Here is a 22704-nt window from a genome sequence, read left to right as displayed (position 1 = left end):
CACCTTCTTTCTCGCTTTTTGCTATTTTTTCTCCAAGAGAGGGCTTTTTGTTGTTTTTTTTTTTTTTTTTCCCCACTTTAATTTCTTTTCTCTTAGTGTCAGCTGCTCAAGCCTGACGGGGTAGAGGAGAGAGGAGCAAGCTGTCCCTGGCGTCCCACCTGACCTCCCAGCCTTTGCCCCCATTTCCTTCTATTGGACAGACAGACTGGTTTCCCAGGTTGTTTGGGTGTCAGCGTCTGTCTGTCCGTCCATGAGATTCTTAGGAGGAAGGTAGGGAGTGGGGAGGAGAGGTGCTGGGAGGAAGGTGAAAGGCACAGCTTTCCAGGGGTTGCCTTATTAAAATGTTCAGCTCTGGGCACCTGGAGCTGGTGGGGAGCAGGTGGGCAGGATGGGGCGTAGGTTGGGAGCAGTGGGGTAAAGCTGGTAGGTTTGTCACTGCGTAGTTGGGAAAAGTGGGGAATGGTGACGCAGTCACTGTTGCATCTTGTTAGGAGCTCCAGGGGGACAGGTAGTGAGGCTCCCGGCATCTGTAGGGCCAGCTGAGAGGGGTTAAGGATGAGCTGAGAAGGGAAGCTAGCATTTAGAGATTAAATGTCATCCTTTTGGCGTTGGAAAGTTGTTTACCTTGTGCTCTCTGTGTCTCCATGTTGGCACCCTTCCAGTTCACATGTGATGGCCTTCCTTGTACTGCTGCATCATTAACTAAGTGACTGAGCTGGCCTTCCATTGGCCAGGGGAGGGCTCTCACTCCAGACATTTCTTCTGATTGGTGGGCGGGCCAATGGCAGGTGAAAACCTTTTTTTGATTGGTTGAGGGCAGGGTATCAAATCTTAATTTGCATTTCACTTGCTTAAAGGGGAGGGGGGAGAAACCCAGCAGCTTTCTAAAATCTGTTTAGGGGTGTGCGTATGCTCCTGTGTCAGTGCCTGCTTCTGACTGACCAGTTGAAGCCTCTTGCTCTGCCTTTCTTATTTCATGCACTCTAAGGAAGAGGAGCTCAGGGTTCCCCAAACTTTTTTTTGAAGGAGGAAGGGTTGGAGAGATGGGTGCGCAGAGAGTCGACCAAACTGGAAGGAGGTATCTGTCCCTTAGTTTGGTGTTGGAAAAGGGATTTTTCGGTCTGCCACACCTCATTGTTGCGGCAAAATAATTCTTGGCTCCCCTGGAAACGCACGGGCAAGGTAGGACAGAGCTGCTGCTGCTGACACTGCCACCACCATGGGCTTCCTGCTGCCTCTGGGCTACTCCCCGGGGACCAGAGATTTGCATTGACGGGGCTGTCCAGAGCTGAGCCTAGTGTGGGAAGGACCTGCCTTCTGGAAGCTGCTGCTCCCTGGTGCCGGGAAAGGTGAGGATGAGAACCAACCCCAGGGGGTTGCTCAGAAACTGCGTATTTGGTGGGATTTCCAGGAAAGCAGCTGGACCTCAGGAGGTTTGGAGGTCCCAGGTTAGAAAGGTTTGCCGTTCTGGGGAGTGAGGAGAGTGAGAGCAAAACTAGGGCAGCAGGCTGTTCGCCTGTGGCTGGGGGAGGGAGACTTGGAAAAATCAGGGTCCTGGCTCCCCGTCGGGTCCTTGTGGGAGGTCTCGTGTTTGTGGGGAGGGGGTTTTTGAGCCCTGCGCCTTGCGCAGTGGCCCCCGCCCGTGACTGCGCATCGGGGAACGCAGTGCGCCCTGGGTCGCCGGCCTAGGACAGCACCGCCCTTCTTATTACATAACGGAGGCACGGCTGTGCCTTCTCGGCCCTTCTTTGCAACCCTGCCTCTGGCTCCCCAGGGCCCACAGAGCTGGGGAGGGTCTGGTAGGGAGCAATGGAAGACTTTGCTCCCTCAGAGGGTTCCCTCTTGTCCAGCCAGTGGTAGGAGCTAGGTTTGAAGACAGAATGGGGTGCTCTCCCCCTTCTTGGAGTGTTGAACGTAGAATGTCCTTCTGGTTGTCCTGTGTCACCCATGGACCCCAGAACCTCCCGGGGGCACGGGGTGATGCCCTTCTTGCCCTCTTACGCTCTCTGGGTTTTTAGAGGAAGTTTCTGATGGGAAAGACGTGACAGTTGTAAGAGTGAGGAAGGGTGGGGAGTGCCCAGTCAGGAGGGGGTTCACAGTTCATTCCCCTTGTCACTGGCTTGCCTTTCCTTGGGTGGGTTGATAATATTTTTGGATTCCTTTTTATCCTAAGGCTGCCATTTTGGAGGCATTTCTGCTGGTCTCTGACATGGTGGCGTTGGTTTTTCTGGTCCTGCTGTGCCAGTTCCGCAGAGTGGGCGGGGGGCGGGGGCTATGACGGAGGAGGGGAAGGGGGGGCAAAAACGCAGCAGAGGCGGGCACAGTGGTGGCTGCCGCAGTGAAGGTGGCCCCAGGGGCAGGACCGCCCAGTCCCACCTTCGGTCGCAGCCTTGGGTGGGGGTTCTTCTTCCGGGGGTCTGGGGTTGGCCGAAGGGTGGGTGTTGCACATGGAAGGCCTAGGTTTCCCATGCCCTCCTCGGCTTGAGGCTTAAAGCAGTCCAGAGGAAAAGCTGTTTTGGGGAGGGGGGAGAGTGAAGGCAGAGATGTGGCTGCTGAGATGTGTCAGACCTGTGGTTTGTGTTCCCCAAATAGGCTCTGTCTCAGGCAGTCTCTCTATGGGGACGGAGTGGGGGGGGGGGGGCGGTCCAAGGCAGATTTGTTTGATGGCCCTCCCTTTTTATTGTTTTTCTTCTCTGCTCCTTGTCATGCCCCCTGCCAGTGCCATGGTTCCAGCTGTAGTCCTCCAGTGAGGCTCCCTGCTGCCCGTCCCTCTCCTCTCCAGGCCCTTCTGCGTGCAGCGGCCATCTTGTCTTTTCTTGCTTAGAAATTTAAAATGGTTTCTCATCGTTTCCAGAATAAAATTCCTCCTCTGTAGCACCATGCTGAAGGCTGTCTGTAACCAGCCTTAGCTCTCCTGTTCAGTCTGACGTCTCTGCGTTTCCCCAGGTAGACCACGTATTCCAGCAAAACCAGGCAACTCACTTTTTCTTGCTTTTCCGACCTCTCTGTTTGCACCACTGGTATTTTCCATGACTCTTTGGCTCTACCGCACCCACCTGCGGCAGCCCGCCGTCCTCTGTGGACCTTTGCGGATCCCCTTCACGAGAAGCCATCCTCGGAACCACCCCTGGGTCCCTCCGGCCAAGCTCTCATACACTTCATCCTTCTTAGATGCTTCTTTGGTTATCGTCTGGCTCTTTGTGTGTAAGTCCTACGGTCACCTATTAGATGGTGAGCTCCCAGAGGCCGGGGAACAAAGAAGGAAAGCACTTACCTATTTGGTGCCTTCCGTTTGCCAGGTACCATGTTGGGCGATTTCTCAGAACTTGTTTCATGTATCTTTTTCCCGCAGCGCTGTGAGGGAGCGTCCTATGTCCGGTAAGTGTTCTGCTCACGATTAGAACTCCTGATCTCTCCAGAGTCTTTGCATTTTTTTACCTATCAGTTCTCTGTGTCTGCAAAATGCCTCTTACGAGGTAGATCCCCAGAACTTGTCTATTTAAGGAATTTTGTACATCCCTAATGCTGTATGGGGTTTGGGTGGCCAACCTTCCTGAGCCCAGCTTCTGGGTCTTTTAGTCATTCCGTGCTACCCTCCCTGTTACCCTCTTAACTTTCTCCTCTTCCTTTGTGGTCAGGTTCATGCAAGATGATGGCTTTATTTTTTTATTTTTATTTTTTTTGTGTGTGGTAGTTGCAGTTGGTGGATTAACAGCCTTCAGTTATCCTGGTCCCCTTCCTCCTAGCGGAGGAGGTGGAGGTGGGATGGTTGTAGCACCTTCAGAGCAGAAGGAGCTCCAGGACCCAGAATCAGTGGACCTCATACAAGGCAGGAAGCAGAGCCCTTGCACTTGGACTGCCCTAGGTTTGCATCTTGACCCTGCCTCGTCTTTCTGGATGGTTCTTCTAGGGCTTTGTGATGTCAGTCAGTGACAGGGAGCCACCATAATCTACTACACAGAAATGCCTATTATATTGCCAAGCACATAGGATCCCTGCAGGAAGTGATGCACGTCCCTTTCCCCTGCCCAGCTGTCTTATCAGGGCCTTTAGAAGGGACCATAGCAGGTGGCTGGAGAAGGAATGGGGGAAAAGGAGCTTGAGTGCCTTCAGGGGTATTGGAAGGCAGAGGAGGAGGTAACCAGGCAGTCCACACCTGAAACCCATGAGGGGGTGCCTTCTCCCACCTGTAGTAAAGACCCCTTTAACGTCTGCATCGGGGCAGCGTTGTGGGAGCGGAGCCGTGAGGACAGGGTGGGCAGTGGCAGAGTGAGGGTTAACGAGTGGTCCTTCCGGGGAGCCTCGTGATGCCAGGTTAGTTTCCCTTCTTTCTGATGGCAGCGGTGGCTGCCTGCTTCCTGATGCCGTTGCATCCCGTGGGAGGGGAGCTGGGCACCCTGGAACCCCTCATCACCAATTCTGGGGCTGCAGAACAGAGAGTGACGACAGCCCATGAGTCGTCAGCCGACGGCAGTGGGGACCCTGGTGACGACTGCTTTGTTGTTTTTTTCCTCTTTGGATGATGACTCAGTATGTCGGGAGCTGGGAGATGGAGCGCTCAGCCGAGTAGCCAGGGCGTTCTGTCAACATGAAAGCAGCAAGAACAGCTTGTCAGGGCTTGGAGCTGACCCCGGGGCTGGGGTCATTTTCAGGAAGGGATTGGCAGAGAAGACCACTTCTGGGCATCGGATTGGGGGTGACACCGGGTATCCCAACGGGGCTCTGTGGAGTCTTGAATTTTAGAAACCAAACAGAAAATGCAGCTGCTCGTGTTATTATTATTATGTGCTTGGCAAACAGAGCCACTTTTCAACCTCCTCTCACTCTTCCGCAACAAGAGGCATCTTCTTGGGGCCAGAAAACCCTTTGGGATTTCTCTCTGTGGCCTGGATAGAGGGTGAGTCCCATCTTGGGTATGGTGGGCCTCACAATCCCTAGTGAGCCCTGGCCTTCAGGGGCCCCAGGAGGAAGTGCCCATCACGGAGATGTGGCATCTTAAGTGTCCTCTGCTGGCGTCACATGAAGATCCCAGGTCCGCATCACCAGCCTCGAGCTGAAGACTAGCCCTTGGGCAGTCTGCTTTAGCCTCCCCTTGCCTTATTTCCCAAACCAGACTTCTCCCCTCCCCTTACATCTTCCTCGGTTCCTTCTTAGGAGAAACAGTGGGCCTCGAGCCCTTGACCTTTGTGCTTGTGTATGTGCGTCATCATGGTAGCTCAGGGTTCCAGGCTTTTCTCGAATCTGCAGCATTGCGCCAAGCGCACGTCAAGTGCGCGTGACATTCCCCCCTTGCCCCGCCCGCCCGGCCCCGCCCAACCGTGTCCAACCATGCCCAGCAGTGCCTTCTCGGGAGCAAGAGAGACCTGGACCTCCATTGCCACCGAATCGCAGGCAAGCCATTGCCCTCAGCATCTGGCTTCCCTTCTCTCCTGTTCTGTCTCCCTCGGCCATGGCTGGGGACAGAGAAGCCAACAACTTGGGGGTGGGGATTGAGGGACGGCACGGTCTGGGGCCACCTGGCCTATGCATCCCTTGTGCCATTTTTCAGCCGCATGCTTTCCTTAGATGATGCTTAGCACTGACGTTTGTCACTGAGCACCTCCTCCTCTCCCCCAAGGACCTGCGGGCATGACTCATTTGGGATCTTTTCAGGGAGTGGCTTTGGGGACTTGGGAGCCAGAGGGAGCAGGGAGACCTGGCTGAGGTCACTGTGGAGAGGTACGCAGGGCAAAGGACAGGAGCCAGCTGTCCCTGCCCAGAGTGCAAAGGCAGCCCCAGCCCCTTTGTGTCATGTCTTTTGAGCCTGAATAGAGAGCAACTTGACCTAAAAAAAAATTGTATGTATGTGGTTGTTAGATCCTTTGTGTCTTTGTCCAGAAGCCGTGCATATGATGAGAGCCCAGATTCTGTACTTCAGAGAGCTCTGTTGTCTCTCAGATTTGTTTTCCAAAAGAGATGGTAGGCCCTCCTTGATGAGGCCCAGTGCCCACTGGGACTGGCCTTTCTTCAGGACAAGGGGCCCAACCTTGTCTCGTTTCTGCCATTGACGGGTGATCAGCTGCTGAGGGCTAGGGTCCCAGGGCCACATATCAGCCCCAAACGGGACCCCGATCTGGGCCCGTGCAAAACATCACTTGGTTGGTGGGCCCTGAGAGCCGAGCCTACTGTCTCCTTTTCACTTCTTCCCCGCAGAGAACTCAGGCAAGCTGAGCGATGTGAGTAGGTGACAGCCTCTTGGAGACGCACGCTAACTGAGGACGGAGCCGTATGCAGAAGACGGCCGTCAGAGGCCCAATGGAATGGCCCGTTTGCATTTATTTGGAGCAAAAGAAAGGAGAGGCCTGTCAGCCCGGCTCTGCAGGTAAGTATTCGTCTGCGTGGTCTTCTTCCTTCTGATGTCGGAAGCCCCCGCTGTTTGCTGAACCCGCCCAGCTGCTGGGCCTTCTTCTTCCTTTCCCCACAGACCCCTGCCCCCAGTCCTCCGTCAGACAGGACGAGATCGATTTTCTAGTGCCGCTGGAGAGCAGCGGAGAAGCTAGATCTCAGTGTTTAGCCCCCGCACATCGCCCTCACATTCAGGAGAAGTCGATTTTCCCTAAGATGGAGCCAAAAGCCCATGTCCCTCAGTGCCGTGTTCTTAATGGGCCGACGGGAAGGGCCCTGCCTGCCCTCGCTGCCCCCAGCAGGGAGGAGAGGCTCTCAGCTGGCTGGCTGGGGGAGGATGGTCTTTGCCAGCATCTAGCGTGGTTCTCTGCCAAGTTCTAGCTCCAAATCTCTAGGCCGCTAGGAACCTAGACTATATATAGCTTTGTGCTAAGCAATTCTTATCGGACATGTCTGCCCTCCCCTGCGGGAGAGGAGCCCTTCTCCCAGGGAACCAGAACCTCGAGAGTGTGAGCCATCATCTCCAAGGGGCCTTTCATTCCAGGAAGGGCTGTGTGTCTGGGGCTGGTTCCGGAATGCCAAGCTTTCTTTCCTTTTCCTTCTTCCAGATGCTGCTAGATCGGAAAGTCTGATGTGGGATGAGAGCCAGGCGGGGCTGATGGTTCTCGATGGATTTGGGGGCTTAGAGGAGGACAGGCTAGAGGCTGAAAATGTGGCCGACGGCACAGAGTGGCCCGTGTCACCCACCAGCCTCCCACATGTCTTCTTGGTTTTTCCTCTTTGCCTGGCTTTGCCCAAGGATGCCTTTTGACCTCTCATGCTTCTTTTGGACCTCTTGTCTTCCCTGCCTTCCTCTACCTCTTCCTCCTCCTTCCTTTGATTTTCTTTAGGCTCTGTGACAGCAGACGTGGCTCCGGGCATCCGGGAACTGTGTCTGCTCGCCGCCCTCACCCACCATTGGGGGTTTCAGGGAGATCTGCCTTTAGTCAGCCGTCCCCGGGAGGAACTGGGTGGTGACTTTGCATGTCATCCTTGGTGGTAGAGGGCGGAACCGGCTGGATATTTGCCGCCTCCTCTCGTAGGTACTGTGGAGCCACCGGTGTCTGTGGTTCTGTGATTCCAAGGGCCGACGACCGACGGACGGGGACATGATCCGGTCTTATCAGTGAATCATCTCCAGGCTGCTTACTGGAAACCAGAGGGTGCAAGAAAATGGGATTTAACCGCTTTGCTGCCTCCCAGGTAAGTCAGGTGTGGGCTACCGTGTCTGGCCTACCCGCAGCCCCCTTCCTTCTCAGGGGGACCATTTCCCTTAGTCAGTAGGGAATCCTCAAACATCTCCATTCAGAATCTCCCAAACAATGCCCTCTTCTTTCCATTCTCCCACTCCTGGCTTTTCTGTGAATGGTGTTCGCAACCAGCAAGGGCCTGGGGGAAGGGCGGGCCCAGGCGATCCTGTGGGAGATGGCTGGGATGCGTTGCTGGGTGTGGCAGTCAGTTAGCCGACCGGTGCGGCCTCCCTCGGTGACGGGTCTAGAACTCGCCTCGGCCCCCAACATCCAGAGTGAGTTTCTGGGTTAGAGCCCTTTAGGTGCCGGGGGCCTTCCTTGTGTACCCCAGTGGGTGCTCGCTTTTACTCTAGATCCCTTTAGACTCGCTGGAGTTTAGAGTGTGGGCTTGGGTGGTGGGCTTCAGGGCCTACTTGGGGGTGGTGTTGTTTTGGGGCTTTTTGTTTGTTTGTTTGAGTGAGTGAATCAACTTTCTTCCTCTGGGCCCTCATGGCCTTCACCTTAAAAAAAAAAAAAAAAAAAAAAAAATTCTGGGCCCAGTAAGCATTGCACAGCATCTTTAAGCAGTTAATGTAGAAATCTTTTTTCTCTGCCTCACTTGATGCTGGTCACAGCAATAGCGATGGTGATTAAAAATGAAAATGGTCAGCAGAACCAGGACGGGAGCGGGGGTCGTCTGTCATGTTCTAGAGACAGCTCAGGAAGTGGACTGTGGGCGCTCACCCTTCTCCCGAGCAGGACGTCTCTCCTATGGAAGGCATTCCTGCAGTGTTCTGGGTGAGCAGGGTCAGGTTGGAACAGCACGTTTGTCTGGGGTCTCCAGATAAAAGGAATGGTGCCGGGCAGTTTTAGGATATGCTTGGCTAATTTCTGGAGGCACCGCTGGGATTCCACCTCTGCTCTCGCCTCACGGCTGTCTCCACACCCGCCTCCCACCGCTGTCCGGGAGGGACTGGCGAATTCTGCCTGTCCGTGTGTTGCCTTCTCTTCTCTCCGTTAGAGATGAGTCTGAGCTGGCGGTGAGCAGCCCGAGGTCCTCATCAAGTGAGGCATCCAGGGCCGTTGGGGAGAGCCCGGGTTCTCTCTCCTAAAGGAATCTGACAAGTCTTAGCCCCTCCAGCAGTAACGTAGGGAGGCATGTTGGGGTGCTGGGCTTGGAGCACGAATAAAAAGGAGAGATGAGCTTGGGTGCAGCTGGGGAGCTGAGGTTGAGACGGCCAACTCCCTCAAGACGTGCCGGCTAGAGTCCGGCCAGCGCTGACTGCCGGGCCGGGGCCAGCTGGGGCCATGGGCCGTGCTCGGGCACCCCTGCTCCCGTATGTGCGGTGCAGACCCGGGCCTCGCTTGGGGTCACCCCCGCTCCCATGCACAGCCCTGCCCTGCCCTTGGCGGGATTGAGATAACCAGAATGGGAAGCAAAGGGAAAGTTGGTTTGGCTCCCTGTGACGCAGTTGTCTCTGGGGCCTCTGGTGTTCCCAGAATTGGAGGGCGGGGGGGATGGGGGGGACACATCGCCCTGATGATTTTCCTATTTTCGATCCTCATTTAGTCTTTTCCTCCCTGCTTACCAGTCTGGCTTCCACTGACATGACACGGACATTATGTCACAAGCCAAGCCAGAACAGTTGGCATCCCCTGAGAGAGGGACCAGGCCTCTCTGGCACTTGGCTCTCAACCCTTGAAGTCCCTGTGGTCCGGAAGCCAGGAGGCGGTGTGGGGCCTTTCCGTCTGGGGTCCAACAGAGGTGAACGGAGCGGGTGGCGCTGGAGCTGTGGTGGTGTGGCTTGGCCAGGAGGTGTCGGGGAGGCCTGATTGGTCAGCACCTGCTCTGTCCCACTGAATCCTGGTCTGGTCAGGGCTGTGAGCTGTTTAATGCATATCTTGGCTCTGTCCCCTGGCACGAGGGCCTCTGAGGCTGCAGCCCCGTTTTAGAGAGGATGTGTATCTTGCGCTGGTCACTGTTTTGGGCACGTTGCCTCCCTGTAAGATATGTAAGAGATACTGCCTTTTCCACTAGCCGGCTGTCCGTGGGAGGCCCTCATTTTGCTTTGCTTTTCTGGGCCTTGGAGTGTCTGTGAAGAAAGCAGAGGCTGGGGTTGGTTCCTTGCTGGCTTCTTCCGCGGGAGCTGCTCGTGAGCTGATAAAGCCAGAGAACACCTCCAGGCCCCAAGATCTGTGCAGAGCATGATACAGTAGTGTGGCACCAGGTGAAACAGGGGCCTGGGGATGGAGAGAGGCACTCAGGGAACAGTTGTGCACCATCTGAACACAGGACCGAGGCCAGGATCCAGGGGTGAGGGTGAGGGTATGTCTCGTGTTCAACCAGCATGGCCCTCTGCAGCCTGGAAGGGACCTGTGTGTGCATGGAGCCCAGGTCAGGATCTGTAATGAGGCGTGGAGGTGTGAGACAGGCATCCCAGGGAGTCCCAGGGAAGGGAAACTCACCTTTGTTAAGGGTCTCCATTGGTTATCTGATTTCATTCTTAGAGCAACCCCATGAAGTAGGGGTGACTTCCCATCTTCTGTTAAAGAAACGGTCCATATTAAGTGACTTCACCAAGGTCACACACTTGGCCAGTGGGAACACCAAGACTTAAACCCAGGCACCTCTGATTCCAAAGCCTGTATTTTCTCTTTACCCTCTTGGATGACTTCAGACATTTGGGGGAGCTAATAAGACTGTCCAAGATAAGGCAGCCAGCAGAACGGATGGTAAGCAGAGTGAAAGGCTGGGTATCTTGGGGAAGGTGGCAGTGGGCGGTGACGGCTGTGCTCCCTCCCTCTTGGGGGAGGCCGAGCAGAGGCAGCTGGCTGTCGGCACCCGCGAACAGACAGGGCCAAGCGTGGCAGATGCAGCCCTTCTCCAGACCCCCATTCAGCCCCTGCTCTCCTGAGGTGTGCTCTCTGGTGTGGGGAGAGGCCATTCACGATGATGACAGAGGGAGTTGGGAAATCTGCAGAGCAGGCATAGATGGACAGGGGGACACCCACACGCATCAGAAGGGTCCAGTGATCCAGATGGTGTCCAAGGAGGGAATTTAAGAGGCTGGGGAAGCCAGACTGATGGAGCTCTCAGTGATGGAGTTCACAGTGATGGAGGAGCTAACCCCTCTCTTGTCCTAACAGCTAGAAAATTACCCAAGGTCCCCACGGCTTATAAGAACTTGCAGTCAGGGATCAAGACAGCAGTAGATCTCGAGCCTCTGGTCACCAGCAGACGAAGGTTTTTCTGTCAGCCACCCTCCCCAGGTGCCAGCTGGTGGCTCTGCTGCAGCCTTGTCCCTGTGCCCCTCTCTCATCCACACAGATAGGGGAACACTCGGGTTAAGTCTTCAGCGAGTCACTGCGAAGTAGGTGCCTGTGAGAAGCGGAAGTCAGCCCAGCCTCTCCGGCCCGAGTCTGGGGTTCCCACATCCTCATGATAGAGAAAGGGCAGGGGGCAACAGAGGGAGAAGTCCCCGTGTGCCGGAGGCTTGGATGAGTTGGGTGTCTTGAGAGGTTGAGGCAGGTTGGTGGCTGAAGGTGTTTCCAGTATGGGGGAGGGTGTTTCTGGTGTGTGCCACTGCTGGGCTCAGGGCTGGTTTACAGGGTAGACCTGGGGTTCGTGGTGTGTCTGGCCATGTGATTCTTCCCTCTTGGGCCCCATGATCTAAGCCTGGCCCTCCTAGACCTCAGAGGATGCCACCTGCTGCTGAGGGGTGGGGGAGCTGATATTGCCCAAGGATGAGGTGTGGGTCCTTGGGGTGTGGTTGTGGGGACTCAGGGAAAGTGGGCCTTATGTGGTGTGGTGTAGAAGACTCAGCAGGCCCGCATTCTGGCCCTGGCTCCCTTGGTAAAATCTTACTCACTTTATGTATTTGGGACTCAGTTTCATTATTTATAAATTGAGGGAGTTGAACCAGAACCTTTTAGAAAGCACCTTGCCAGCTCTGATGCAGGGGTTCCCTGGATGTTTCTGGAGGTATTTCTCAGGCAGAAGACTGAGAACAGCTACAGCAGTCCTGTCTTCTGAAGAGATGCTGTCCCCATCCGTGAGGCCAGGCGGATGGAGACAGTTTGCCCTGGACCCCCAGCTGCAAGCAGAAAGCGGCCAGAGATTACATGAGGGTGACTGATGGAGGAAGGTCATCCAGGTGACAGAGGACGTGAACTCTGGCTCCCACCTAGGGGCTTGTGTGCAGACAGGTGATGTGGGAGCTGCTGGGGGCTCTCTGTGTCACAGGGTCTAACTGGAGTTGCCACTGTGCTCTATGAAAGAAATTCTGGGCTTTCTGGTCTTAAATCCTAGAGAGAACGTGGGACTGCGGGTCAGGTGTCCCAGACTTTCCCTCTTCAGGGTCTGTGCCCCTTGCTGTCAGAAGTTTTCCTTTATATGTAGCCATCTCTTCTCATGTAGTTGTTGAAGCTCTTCTATTTAAAAAAATAAAATAAAAAAGGAAAAGAAAAAGAAAAAAGACAGGCGAAAAGACAAAAACAAAAACAAAAATATCTCCAAGCCACCCATTCCATTTTGACTTTTTAGTCCTGAGTCACTCTTCAAAAAGTAGCAAAAATAAAGCACGTGCAGGCAAGCTCAGGGTCACGGGCCCTCACAGGCCAGCCTGGGACCGTGGTGGCCTCCGTCTCCAGTGGCCAGCCCTGCTCTGAGACTGTGTGGGTGGGGTTGGGGTTGGGGCTGGGGCTGCGGATACCTGCCACACAAGCCACCAAACAGAATGCAGTTTTAAAATTGGCACCATTACTTCAAGACACTGTCCACGTGCCGCTTTGCTGGACTCTTACATGGGCCTCGGAGATGTGAGTCCACCCTGTCTCGCCCTGAGTGGTGTGGCAAACAGGGCTTTGGGCCAGGATTCAGGCAGGAGCTGAAGTGATTGGTGACCTGACGTCTTGTGCGTGCCATGCGATGGTCTGCAGCTCTTTTCCGATTTGCTAGTTCATTTGGTCCTCATGCTGCCTGCGAGGCACAGTCGCTGCAGCTGAGCCACAGCCTTGCCAAGATCCACTTATACCTGCTGAGTTGGGGTCCCCCACCTAAGTCCCCTGACTCCAGATGTCATTTCCTTGGGTTTTAGTTGTTGTTCTACTGACCAGTGGGCCAGGGCCAGGGCATGGCCTTGGGCAGCTGACTTGATCTCTGTAGGTAGAAGATCACTTTCCTCTACACCAAATGGGGAAGGGAGCCTCAGAATGTCCAGCTTCTCCTGTTCTCAGATTCTTTTGGCTTCTTGGAGCTCTTGGGAAACCTGGCGTGCACTCCTTGGCCAGGAAGCCAGCCATTCCCCATGTGTTTCTGGTGAGACTGCCTACGTTTGGAAGCTTCTGGAATTATGCAGTGCTTCTCAAACCATTCTGACACATTTGTAGGGCATTTCGTGCACGTGCATATAGTCCTGTCTCTAGTCCTGAGCTAGACTTCTGGTGTAGCTCACTTAGAAATAAGGCTTTCTTGTCGGATCTGGGAGATTTTTCCCAGCAGGCCGATAAGGGAGGCCCAGAGCTTTGCCGAGCCTGAGGGTTGTGTGACTGTTCTCTCTGCTGGCTAATCAGCCCCCGCTGGAAGTATTGGCTAAGGGACAGGGTGAGATACTGGAACCACTGGCTTCAGCTCTGGCTGTTGCTTCCTGACAGAGTTGAAAAAGTAGGCCTTACCCATGGAGAGGAAGGAAAGTCAGAGAACGCCTAGACGTCCGTGTTCCCGGATCCTGCGTGTAAGCCCGCTCTCTATGAGGGGGGGCCAAGGCACAGCTCAGACTGGTTGTCTTCTTGTCCGTGTGGCCCTCTAAGTGGCCTTTGCTCAGAGAGACCCAGAGCCTATATGAAGGGGCAGAGAAGTGTTTGTCTTTATTTAGAGCGCACTAACACAGGATGGTTTAGGCTCTGCCTGGGCATGAATCCGAAGGATTGGGGCTGGACAGAGGGGCAGTGTGCATACGTCTGTCTGTTTGTATTCCTCAGATGCAGCCTTGCTCACAGAGAGGCTGTATCATGGGAAATCCACAGGGCAGTGGTTTTGCCGGACAAAGCTTCTGATAACTACTGTGTGAAGATTTGTCGTATGGCATCCAGAACTTTCTGTTCTCCCGGAGGGTGGGAAGGAGGGTGGCAGAACCCAAAGCTGGGAGGTGATCTAGAGCAGACTTCAGGGAGAACTGTGGTGGCCCTTTGCTGAGGCCTTCCAAAGAAACACAGAGCCTCTTTATCTGAGAAGAGAGACTGGATGTCCCTGACAAGGTCCCTCCCGTCCCGAGTCTGTGGGGCTCTGAGACTATCCCTAGAACAGCATGAGCTTTGGGTGCCAGGACCTAGAGAGGGCTCCGTTTTTTTCTTTCTGCCTCGGAGGCCAGCCTGACCTGGGTCGGGGCACAGGAGCATTGGGCCTGCAGTTGTACCTTTGTTTCCTCATGCAGACAGAACTTCTGGAACTGACCCTCTAGGACTAATACTATTTGTAAATAAAAAAAGAGGAGATAGCCAGGTTGTCCCCCATTGCTATCTGGGAAGAGCCCTGAGCTGCTCTAAACCTGTATTTGAACCGCTGCCGCCCCCCGCCCCGTGCTGCTTCCCCCAGCCCTAGGGAGCTTCCAGAGAAGGCCCTGGAGAGGTGAAGGAGTGGGGGCTAGGCCAGGAGGCAGGGCCAGACAGAGTTTGCTGGGAAGAGGGTCGGAGGTGGAAGGAGGAGTGTCTCAGGGCAGGTCCACGGCTCTGGGACCTGTGAAGCTGCCTGCCACGCCAGACGCACACACATGTGCCCCCATGGGCTACTATTTATTGGGAACCCTGAAGTCAGAAATAAACCAGGTAATGGCTGAACGAGGGTTATTTTCATGGGGATAATCGTATATCCTTTTGTGTTATTCCTGTCTGCAGATTTAGCATCTGAAGGCCTGACGGGTTAAGGACATTTCCCTGGGCCCTCCTGTCTGTAAGATCATGCTTATTTTATGTTGATTTTCTGTCCTCTCTCCGTCCTGTCTCCTGCTCTCACACAGTCCTTAGGAACACCTGAGTATCTGTCCGCACACTTGTGTTCCTGTCTCCTGGGGGTACCGTTCTTCCAGGCTCTGACAACATTGACTGTATTACTTTCCTTCCTCGTGTGAACAGACCGCAGGCTCGCTGCAGAGGGGAGCCGTCTCTGAGATGGGGCAGCCCTCCCCACAAACATCCTTCCCACCTCATCCGCGAGCAGGCCATCGGGAGCCCCGGGGAGATGCGATCAAGGCCCCTCAGCTGGGCCCAGCCCGGCCCCCCCATCATGCTTCCTCTTTGGGGGCGGTGGCGGCTCAGGCATGACTCCCCCACCCCCAACACTGTTAGCTCTTTCTTCTTCTCCGCTTGAACCCTGAGTAGCGACCTTGAAGGTCTGAGACCACGTGTCACCCTGCTGGGTGAGGATGACCTAGAGGGACAGGGACAGAGGGGAAGGGAACCCATGCTCCTGGCCACTTGGCCTCTCTCCAAGACAGGTGAACTCTGTGTCCAGAGAGGAACTCATTTAATCTTTTGGCCCTAATGAAAGTTGTTTGTATTTTCTCTCCCTCACCCTTCTCCCTCCTCTTTCTCCCTCAACGCCCCCGCCTCCGCCCTCCAGCCTCCAAAAGAATTTAATCTGCTGGACAACAAACAATACTGTTATAAAACTTTGAAAACAAGAGGGTGAGGCCTCCCTGACAAGGAGAAGGGCATGCCGGGTAACGGCCGCGGGAGCCTGCCAGGCCCAGGACGGAGCCGGGCGAGGGCCCAGTTGGCCGGGTACCTGGGCGCCTGCCCCTGCCCAGCCCACCAGCCGAGCCATCCCCAGTCCAGAGGGGAAGGAACCGAAACAAAAGCAGGGGCAGAGAAGCTCCCCAAAAGGGGAAGTTGTATGTGTTCCCCTCTCTCTGATCTGATGGGAGTGCGCTAGACTGTGAAACTCCCCCCCCCACCCCCCCACCCCCGTTCCGGTCCTCCCTCCCCCTTCACCCTCCCTCTGCTTGCCTCCTCTCGCCACTGACTGTTCCAGGTCCTGAGACTGGCGGGCCAGGCCCCATAACAGAACAAGGCTGGCCTGCCGTGCAGGTGCAGACCCCCGCCAGCTGGTGGCAGGAGAGGAAAGCAGGAAAGGTGCCCCCGGTTGGCTTTGGACTCTGGACATACCCTCTGTGTGCCCAGGCTTTCTGCCCCCAGCTAGGAAAGTGGAACCATGTTACGGGTTGTGGCCTGGCCCCTGTGCTGCACCAGCTATGTACCCCAGTATCGGGTAGAGCCACCACTCGGCTCGTCGGTCTGTCCCCAGCGGCCTGATGCCTTTGAGGGCCCATGCTCCAGGGAGGCTGTGGGTCCTGGGGCCTGTGGCAGGGGGCCTGCTCTCCCTCCAGGAGGAGCAGGGGCTGAGCTAGGGAGCCCTGGAGCCCCAGAGACATGCTGCCGGCAGCAGGCAGGCACAGGGTCCTGTGAGTGGGGGTAGCTGGTGGGGTGCCGCGTCTGCTAGTTACTCTTGGCTGTCGAAGGAGTGGGTGACCCAGCTCCACTTGGGGGAGGGAGAAGCTGGGCTCTAGCCCATCTCTCTCCAGCCTTCCCAGTTAGATTTCACCTGAGACTGAAATTTCCCTGCCACATCCGTCTTCCCTGCTTGGAGTACTGCTTGGGAGTGATGAGGGGGAAGGAGCAGTGGTCTGCCTTCAGCTGGGGGTTGTTTGGACTTGTGAACCGTGGGGTGGGCGTTGTGTCTGTGTAACGGGCTGTAGGCATGCTCGCTTTTCCTCGTGTGGAAGCAGTTCAGGGCTGGGCCGATCGTCCTCTGCCTGAGCTGAGCCACTCTCTGCGGAAACATGGGGACCTGCTGCCCCCCACACCCCACAGCTTCCCAAGGCATCCCATCCTTACAGCCGGCTGGCCATTCCAACCTCAGGCCTGTACTGAATCTGGGAGATTTCCAGGTGCAGGTCTTCATCGATGGTGTCCAGGAAGGGACAGAGAACCGAATTTTGCAGAAGGCAGCCGCCTGGGCACTTAGGCCTTTGAACGCCTGCCCTAGGGAAAACCAGAGTTGGTGAGGCTGGGTCCGCATGAGCAGAGAAGGCTGTGACCTCTTGCCCTGTGACCTCCACAGACATTGGAGGGGCTCCGTGGGTCTCGAGTGTGCCGTTCCCACTTCAGGATCCAGGCTCTGGATAGTGCACTGATCCCCAGATGCTGAGCAGTCCTTTTGGGGGGCTGAGCAGGCAGCTCAGCAGCAGGCTCCTTGTTCTCCTCCTCCCCGGCCCTCCATACACATACCCTTCATTTTATCACCCCTTTCCTCTGATTCATTAACCACAGCTAGTTGGCACCAGGCCCCACCCTGACAGCTCAAGACAAAATGTCCAGGACACTGGGTCTGGCCTGGGGCCGAGGGACAGGAAGCTGGGCCCTTGTCACATACAATGGGCTAGGACCGTCCTGGGGGGCAGAACAGGACCTATCTTCAAAAGGGTCTAACCCCCTAGGTCCTTCTCTCACCAAAATGACTCTCCCTCACTGCCAGGAGCCTCGGAACCAGCATTCTGGGAGGCGGGAAGACTGCCGAGCTGGGCCCGGCTTCCGCTGCCCCTCCCCCGCGCTGGCTGGAGCTGGCGTCAGTCACGTAAGTAGCCGTGACTCAGCACCCAGCCTGGGGCGGGAGGGAGAAGCTGCTGCCTCGCGGGAGCCTTCCCAGTGCTCTGGATTTGAACACGTCCTGGTCGCACAGTACCAGCCGGCAGCATCAGCTTCCTGGGGGCGTGTGTCTCTTGGCTCCGTGGGTTTGCTTGTGGATCTCATAAACCCGGATTCCTCCTCTGCTCTCCATTTTTCTCCCATGTTACTTTGTGGGTGCTGGGCCTGGCATGGGATTTTTTAGGACTTTAAAAGACACAGCATTATTTCTAGAAGGCAGTAGAAGCTCTCTTTGAAATCTCCAGACTGCCCTTGAACCCATGGCCCACGAGTTCTGTCCATTTAACCCTTGGATGTTTTTGTTTGGCCTCCACAGAGTTTTTGTTGATTTTTTTTTTTTTTTAATGTATCTGATTTGCATGCTTTTAGACAAAACACAGCCTCTCCGGGTCCCTGTTCCTGCCGCGCATGCCGCTGCTCCTTCTGTCCTAGTTCCTGTCCCAGCCCTGGAGCATTTGAATGCACTGACACCAGGCCTCGGGAGCCCTCCTGCTTTTCAGAACTGTGGTCCATTCCGGGGAAGTGCAGGCCCCTGCTCTCAGAGTCTGGGCTGAGCAGGAATTAAAGCCACTGTGTTCTGATTCACTGTGTGGTGACCTTTCCTCCACCCTCGGTCCCTGCCCAGGCAGAGGAGCGTCCTAGGCAGGAGGGCGTGGAAAAACCTCCACATAGAATGTCTGCCCAGAAATGGATGGAGGCCTCAGCGGGCTGCCCAAATCCTCTTCCCGCACGGTGGCACCTCCCCAAACTGACATACCCACCCTCCCACCCACCCACCCCCCCCCCCGCTGGGCGGTTTTCCTACCAGACAGCGCACCAAACCCTTCCCACTAGCTAGTTTGCATGGGGCCATTAGGCCAGGCCGAGTCCCTGCAGGCTGGGGCTTCGACGGGCTGCCTTCCTGCAGATCGAGGTGGCCATGGAGCTGGGTGCCAGGGAGCCCAAGCCCCTTCCAGCCCCCATCCAACCACCCCGCTATACCCAGCTCGGCAACGAAAACACCAGCTGGCTTCAGGTGAGTGAGTCATTGCTTGGCAGACTTCGTGAGAGAAGCCTGGTTCTTTTGGGAAGGCTGAGACCTGCATAGACTCTTGTATCTAGTGGGGTTGGAGGAGCAGAGGGTTTTGGTACTAAGATTACTTTCTTTCCCTCTTCTTGTGTTAGAGTGTTTATGATGATGTGTTCTGAATGATGGCTGTCTTTCTCCAGAGAACTGAATATCATAGAACTCGGGCACTGGGAGCCCAAACTCCCAAACTAAGGTCGTGGTCCTTAGTTCCCTCAGGGACAGTTGGTCCTCTGCCATGCCCTCCTGCCCCGAACTCTGGCCTGATGCTCCCTGGGTAGCAGGAGAGACAGTCATTAATCACCCTGATGACCATGTGACATCTGTGTGTTCTGAAGGACAAGAACTAGGTGCTGTGAGAGGGTGTAACAGAATGCTTGGCTCACCTGGGAAAGCTTCAGGCGACCTGTGTTACCTGGGGGGGGGGGGGGGGGGGGGAGGGGGTTGATGGGTGGTTGCTCTGGGAGGGTAGACAGAGAATGTTCCAGAAAGAGGGAGCAATGTATGCAGAGGCCTGTTGGGGGAGGACAGGGGCCGTCTGGATGACTGAAAAACACCTGTGTGATAACATGCTGGGAAAAGTTCTGTGGATATTGGCAGTTGGAAGCGGCTAAGAAGGAAGAGTCCACCTGGGGTCAGAGGCAGAAAAGTTGAGAAGGACCAAATGTAGAGCTCAACTCCCTCATGTTATAGGACCCCATGAAAATGACTATCGTTTATCAGTAACTTCCTGACCTTACAACCCTGCAAGTTACCTGCTTTCTGAGGCCCAGCTGTTGACTGCAGGTGTCCTTGATCAGGGCTGCTGCCCTGCTTCCTATCAGTGGCTGAGGCCATGCAAAGGCCCTGGGCTCTGAGCCCAGTGCTGGGGTCAGAATCTGGAGTCCAGCACAGGCATCATGGGCAGTTCCTCTCCAGCGCCTTCCCCTGCCACAGCCATGCTGTGCGTGCGGGAGGACACAGGAGGCCAGCTCCCAGCACCGGGACCCCTGCAGAACGAGGGGGCCTGTCTCACCCCAAGTTAAACATGTTGTCAGTCACATCCATGGCCGTGTATAAACATTGCCTAGGACTGCCCCCCCCCAACCCCGCCTCAACCTTGCTCACAGTTGAGTTCAAGAACAGAATGAGACTATGGACCAGCCTGGAGCAGGCACAGTAGGCCCAGGGGCAGTAACACAGACTGTGGGGTTAGATCTGGGATCTGCACCATGTGTTGGTCACATGGCCGTGGGCGAGTTACTAAAGCATAAGGAGCATTTTCTCCAGCAAGCGTGGTAACAGTACATGCTTCCCGGGACTGACACGGTTAAACCACACACCTCAGTGTTCAAATTTTATTTCCTCCTCTTTCCTGGAGCAGTGCATGCTGTTATTTCCAGGAGCTACAATAAATACAGGCCTGTCTCTACCACAGAGCTGGTAGCCGGAAAGGTACAGATTCCACTCTCTATTTCCTTGGTTGTGCTGTCCCAGGAAAATACACATTTTCTCAGCTTCAAACAACCAGAAACAGCCCATTTAGGAGATGAGAAATCTAATTTGAAGACGATGCAAGTCTTATTTTTCAGACAAATTCAGAAAACACACACACATACACACACACAACTCTGTTCTCCTGTTAGAGGATTATCTACTTAGCACAGCTTTAGAACATCACATTTTTTTGTGTTAGGGCTGAGAATAAGTAAGATTGCCAATGTTCTGAGCCTTACGTAAGGCCGGGAAGGAGGAGCCTGAGCTCTTTCTGAGGAGGGCGCATGGAAGGGCTGCCCAGGGCCAGTGAGACCCCCTCTGCTACTGGCTAGAGCATGCTGGGCAGACAGGGGGCTGGTTTCCTGATGACGTGAGATAGGATCGGAAAGCCCTCTGCGCACTGTGAAATATTTAATACAGCAGGACGGTGCTAATGAAGCTATGAGTGCATTTTAATAATAGCTCTGGGAGATTTGATTTTATCCTATAGCTAATACTCTGTTAGGACCCGTTGTGTAATTAAACTGCATTAACTAGACTTCATGAGTTGTGTATGGCCACGGGGTGTGTGAAGCCTCGCGGAGCCGTCAGCCCTCCTGCAGCATCCCTGGGGAGCTCTTCGCCGGGCCTTTCTCACGGGTGGTGACGTCACGTCCGAAGTGGAACCACAAGAAGACCTCCCTCCGTCCTCCGGGCAGAGCCTGGGGCTTCCGATGTCATCTTCCTCCTTTCTTCAATGAGATCCTCTTCTTCTGGAAGCTGGTTTCACATGGTGGCTTAGATTTTTCCATCTTTGTATCTAGCACCATTTGAAATCAGTGTTTTAGGAGTAAGAATTGCAGCGCAGCGAAGGGCCACCTGCAAAGGAGCCTCGGCGGGTGGGACGGGCGCCCTCCGCCTGCCACCTGAGCCAGCTCAAGGAAGGAAGACCTTACAGAGGAGGAGGCACCCTCGCGTATGTGGGCTAGGCTGGGGTGACAGCGCGGGGCGGGTGTGGTGCTTAAAAAAAACTCCGCATCTGAGCAGGGGCAGACACGGTGCCGGCTCCTAGCAGACCCCGGGGCTCACCTGCCCTTTGGGCTTTGGAGCACAGAGGTGGGGCCATGCTCCATGCGGGGTTGGTCGGGGGGCGGGGGGGCTCGATTGTACCAGGGGAGGGGCGAGGCTGTGTACCCGGAGGACGGGGTCCCATCGGCGTCAGCACTGCGCCTGCTCCAGACGCCCTGGAACGTTCCGCTGCTGTGACACTGCAGCTGGAATCAGACTCGCCACCTGCACGATTAAGTGCGGGACCCCCGGGAGCACCGACGGACCCATCTCTTACACAGGCTGACCGATTTCTCCTGGTGTTCAGAGTCTGTTTTTGTCTAGCACCATTTGAAATCGGTTATGATGTAGGGGGAAAAGCAGCGGCCCCGAAGCCTCGTGCCGGCTCTGGGGAGCCACCGCCTGCGGTTTCTTGGAGGATGGACGGGCAGAGAGCGCGCAAGAACGACCGCGCGCCGTTTCCCCTAACTTCTTTAACTGCATTTATGATCCCTTGCTGCAGAGGTAAGAGAGAACCGAATGTATTTTGAGAAATGGCTGTGCTGTATCTGCTGTCCGGGTTGCATGGTGCTGGAAGGTGGTAGGTGCTGCCCGTGCGGTCCGTGGTTGCTGTTGAATTCTCCTTCTGTGACGGGTCTGCTGGTGCTCCTGCCTGAATAAATATTTCCCTCTAGTCGAGTCATCACGTCTCTGTTTTTCATCTGTCATTCCCTCTCCATACTTCCGTGATAAGTGGGGTCCGTGTAGGTTTCGCCGCTTCCTAAGCGTTTGAGAAGGCAGCCCGTTAGGACAAGGATGGAATTCTGTGAGCCAAGAAACATAAACGAGAGAAAAGATCCCAGAACAGAGATGTACCAGTCTGGGCCGAGGGATGTTGCTCACGGAAGGGGAAGCCAAGGCTGGTTCCCAACGGGCCCGAGCCTTGGCACCTCGGTGGCCCGTGATCCTTTGAGAAATTTTGCCGAAATGAACACCCTTGTCCCACGGCTGGTAAAGGAGAGCACTGAGGACTCCCCTTACTTAACAAAAGACGCGGGAGGTCTACTACTGGTGCGCAGTCTCCGTGAACCCTTGAAGACAGGGTGAACCTGTTCTGGAAAGGTATTCAAAAGATTAGGCAGATTTGAATTCATGGGGGGTGAGACCTGGGGAATCTGCAGGTCAGAGGGCTGTGACCCCTCAAGCGAGGGTTTTGCACCAGACCCATGGGGCCGCCTGTGAGCTGCCTGCAGCACCTGCCTTTCATGCCTGCGGTTCACGAGAAGTGGTGGCAACTCTACTGCCGGGGGGGAAGGTTTCCCAAGTCTGCACCCCCAGATGGTTGCCACGCCTGGTGGGGAGGGGATGGGGGGCGGTGCAGCCTCTGCCGGGAACCCTGCCCGGGGGAACGTGCCACACCCCCTCACTGCAGCTGCCGTGCTATTTAGGGCTGTTGAGCGAAGAATCTATGTGCTCCTCCCCAGGATGGGATGGTGAGAATCAGTAGGACCCAAGATTGTTTTACTCCCTTTTTGGCTAAGCTAGATACACTAAGACCTGTGTATGGCCCAATGGCCACAATTCAGCCAGCGTTCGGTTCCTCTCCCGTGTCCCAAGCCCCAGCCTCAGTATTCCATGTGGAACGAGTAGACAACATGGATTCTGGTCCCCAAATGCTCTCTAGAAATGCTAGAAAATCAAGTTTCGGATCCGAGCACAAAAACCATAACTTGAGACCTCTTTTCTGTAAAGGTGACGGAGTCCTTCAACGGTGCCACACTGCTA

The 22704-nt window shown here is 55.3% G+C and overlaps 1 long non-coding RNA gene across 1 annotated transcript in view; it reads left to right on the top strand.

Moving 5' to 3' along the window:
* LOC309850288 overlaps window positions 1–17932 on the top strand; it is a 64266-nt gene extending 46334 nt beyond the window's left edge. Inside the window, exons 6-13 of the long non-coding RNA XR_014304166.1 lie at window positions 97–1349; window positions 3066–3204; window positions 3300–3378; window positions 3695–3865; window positions 6193–6361; window positions 7467–7626; window positions 17182–17280; window positions 17721–17932. This is a non-coding gene — a long non-coding RNA (uncharacterized lncRNA). The remainder of the gene's footprint in view (window positions 1–96; window positions 1350–3065; window positions 3205–3299; window positions 3379–3694; window positions 3866–6192; window positions 6362–7466; window positions 7627–17181; window positions 17281–17720) is intronic.
* Window positions 17933–22704: the final 4772 nt, after the last annotated feature.

This window comes from Mustela nivalis (genome assembly GCF_964662115.1).
Source record: "Mustela nivalis genome assembly, chromosome: 16".
Lineage (NCBI taxonomy): Eukaryota > Metazoa > Chordata > Mammalia > Carnivora > Mustelidae > Mustela > Mustela nivalis.
Note: the sequence above shows the minus strand (reverse complement) of the source record. Positions and strands in the feature narration are given on the sequence as shown.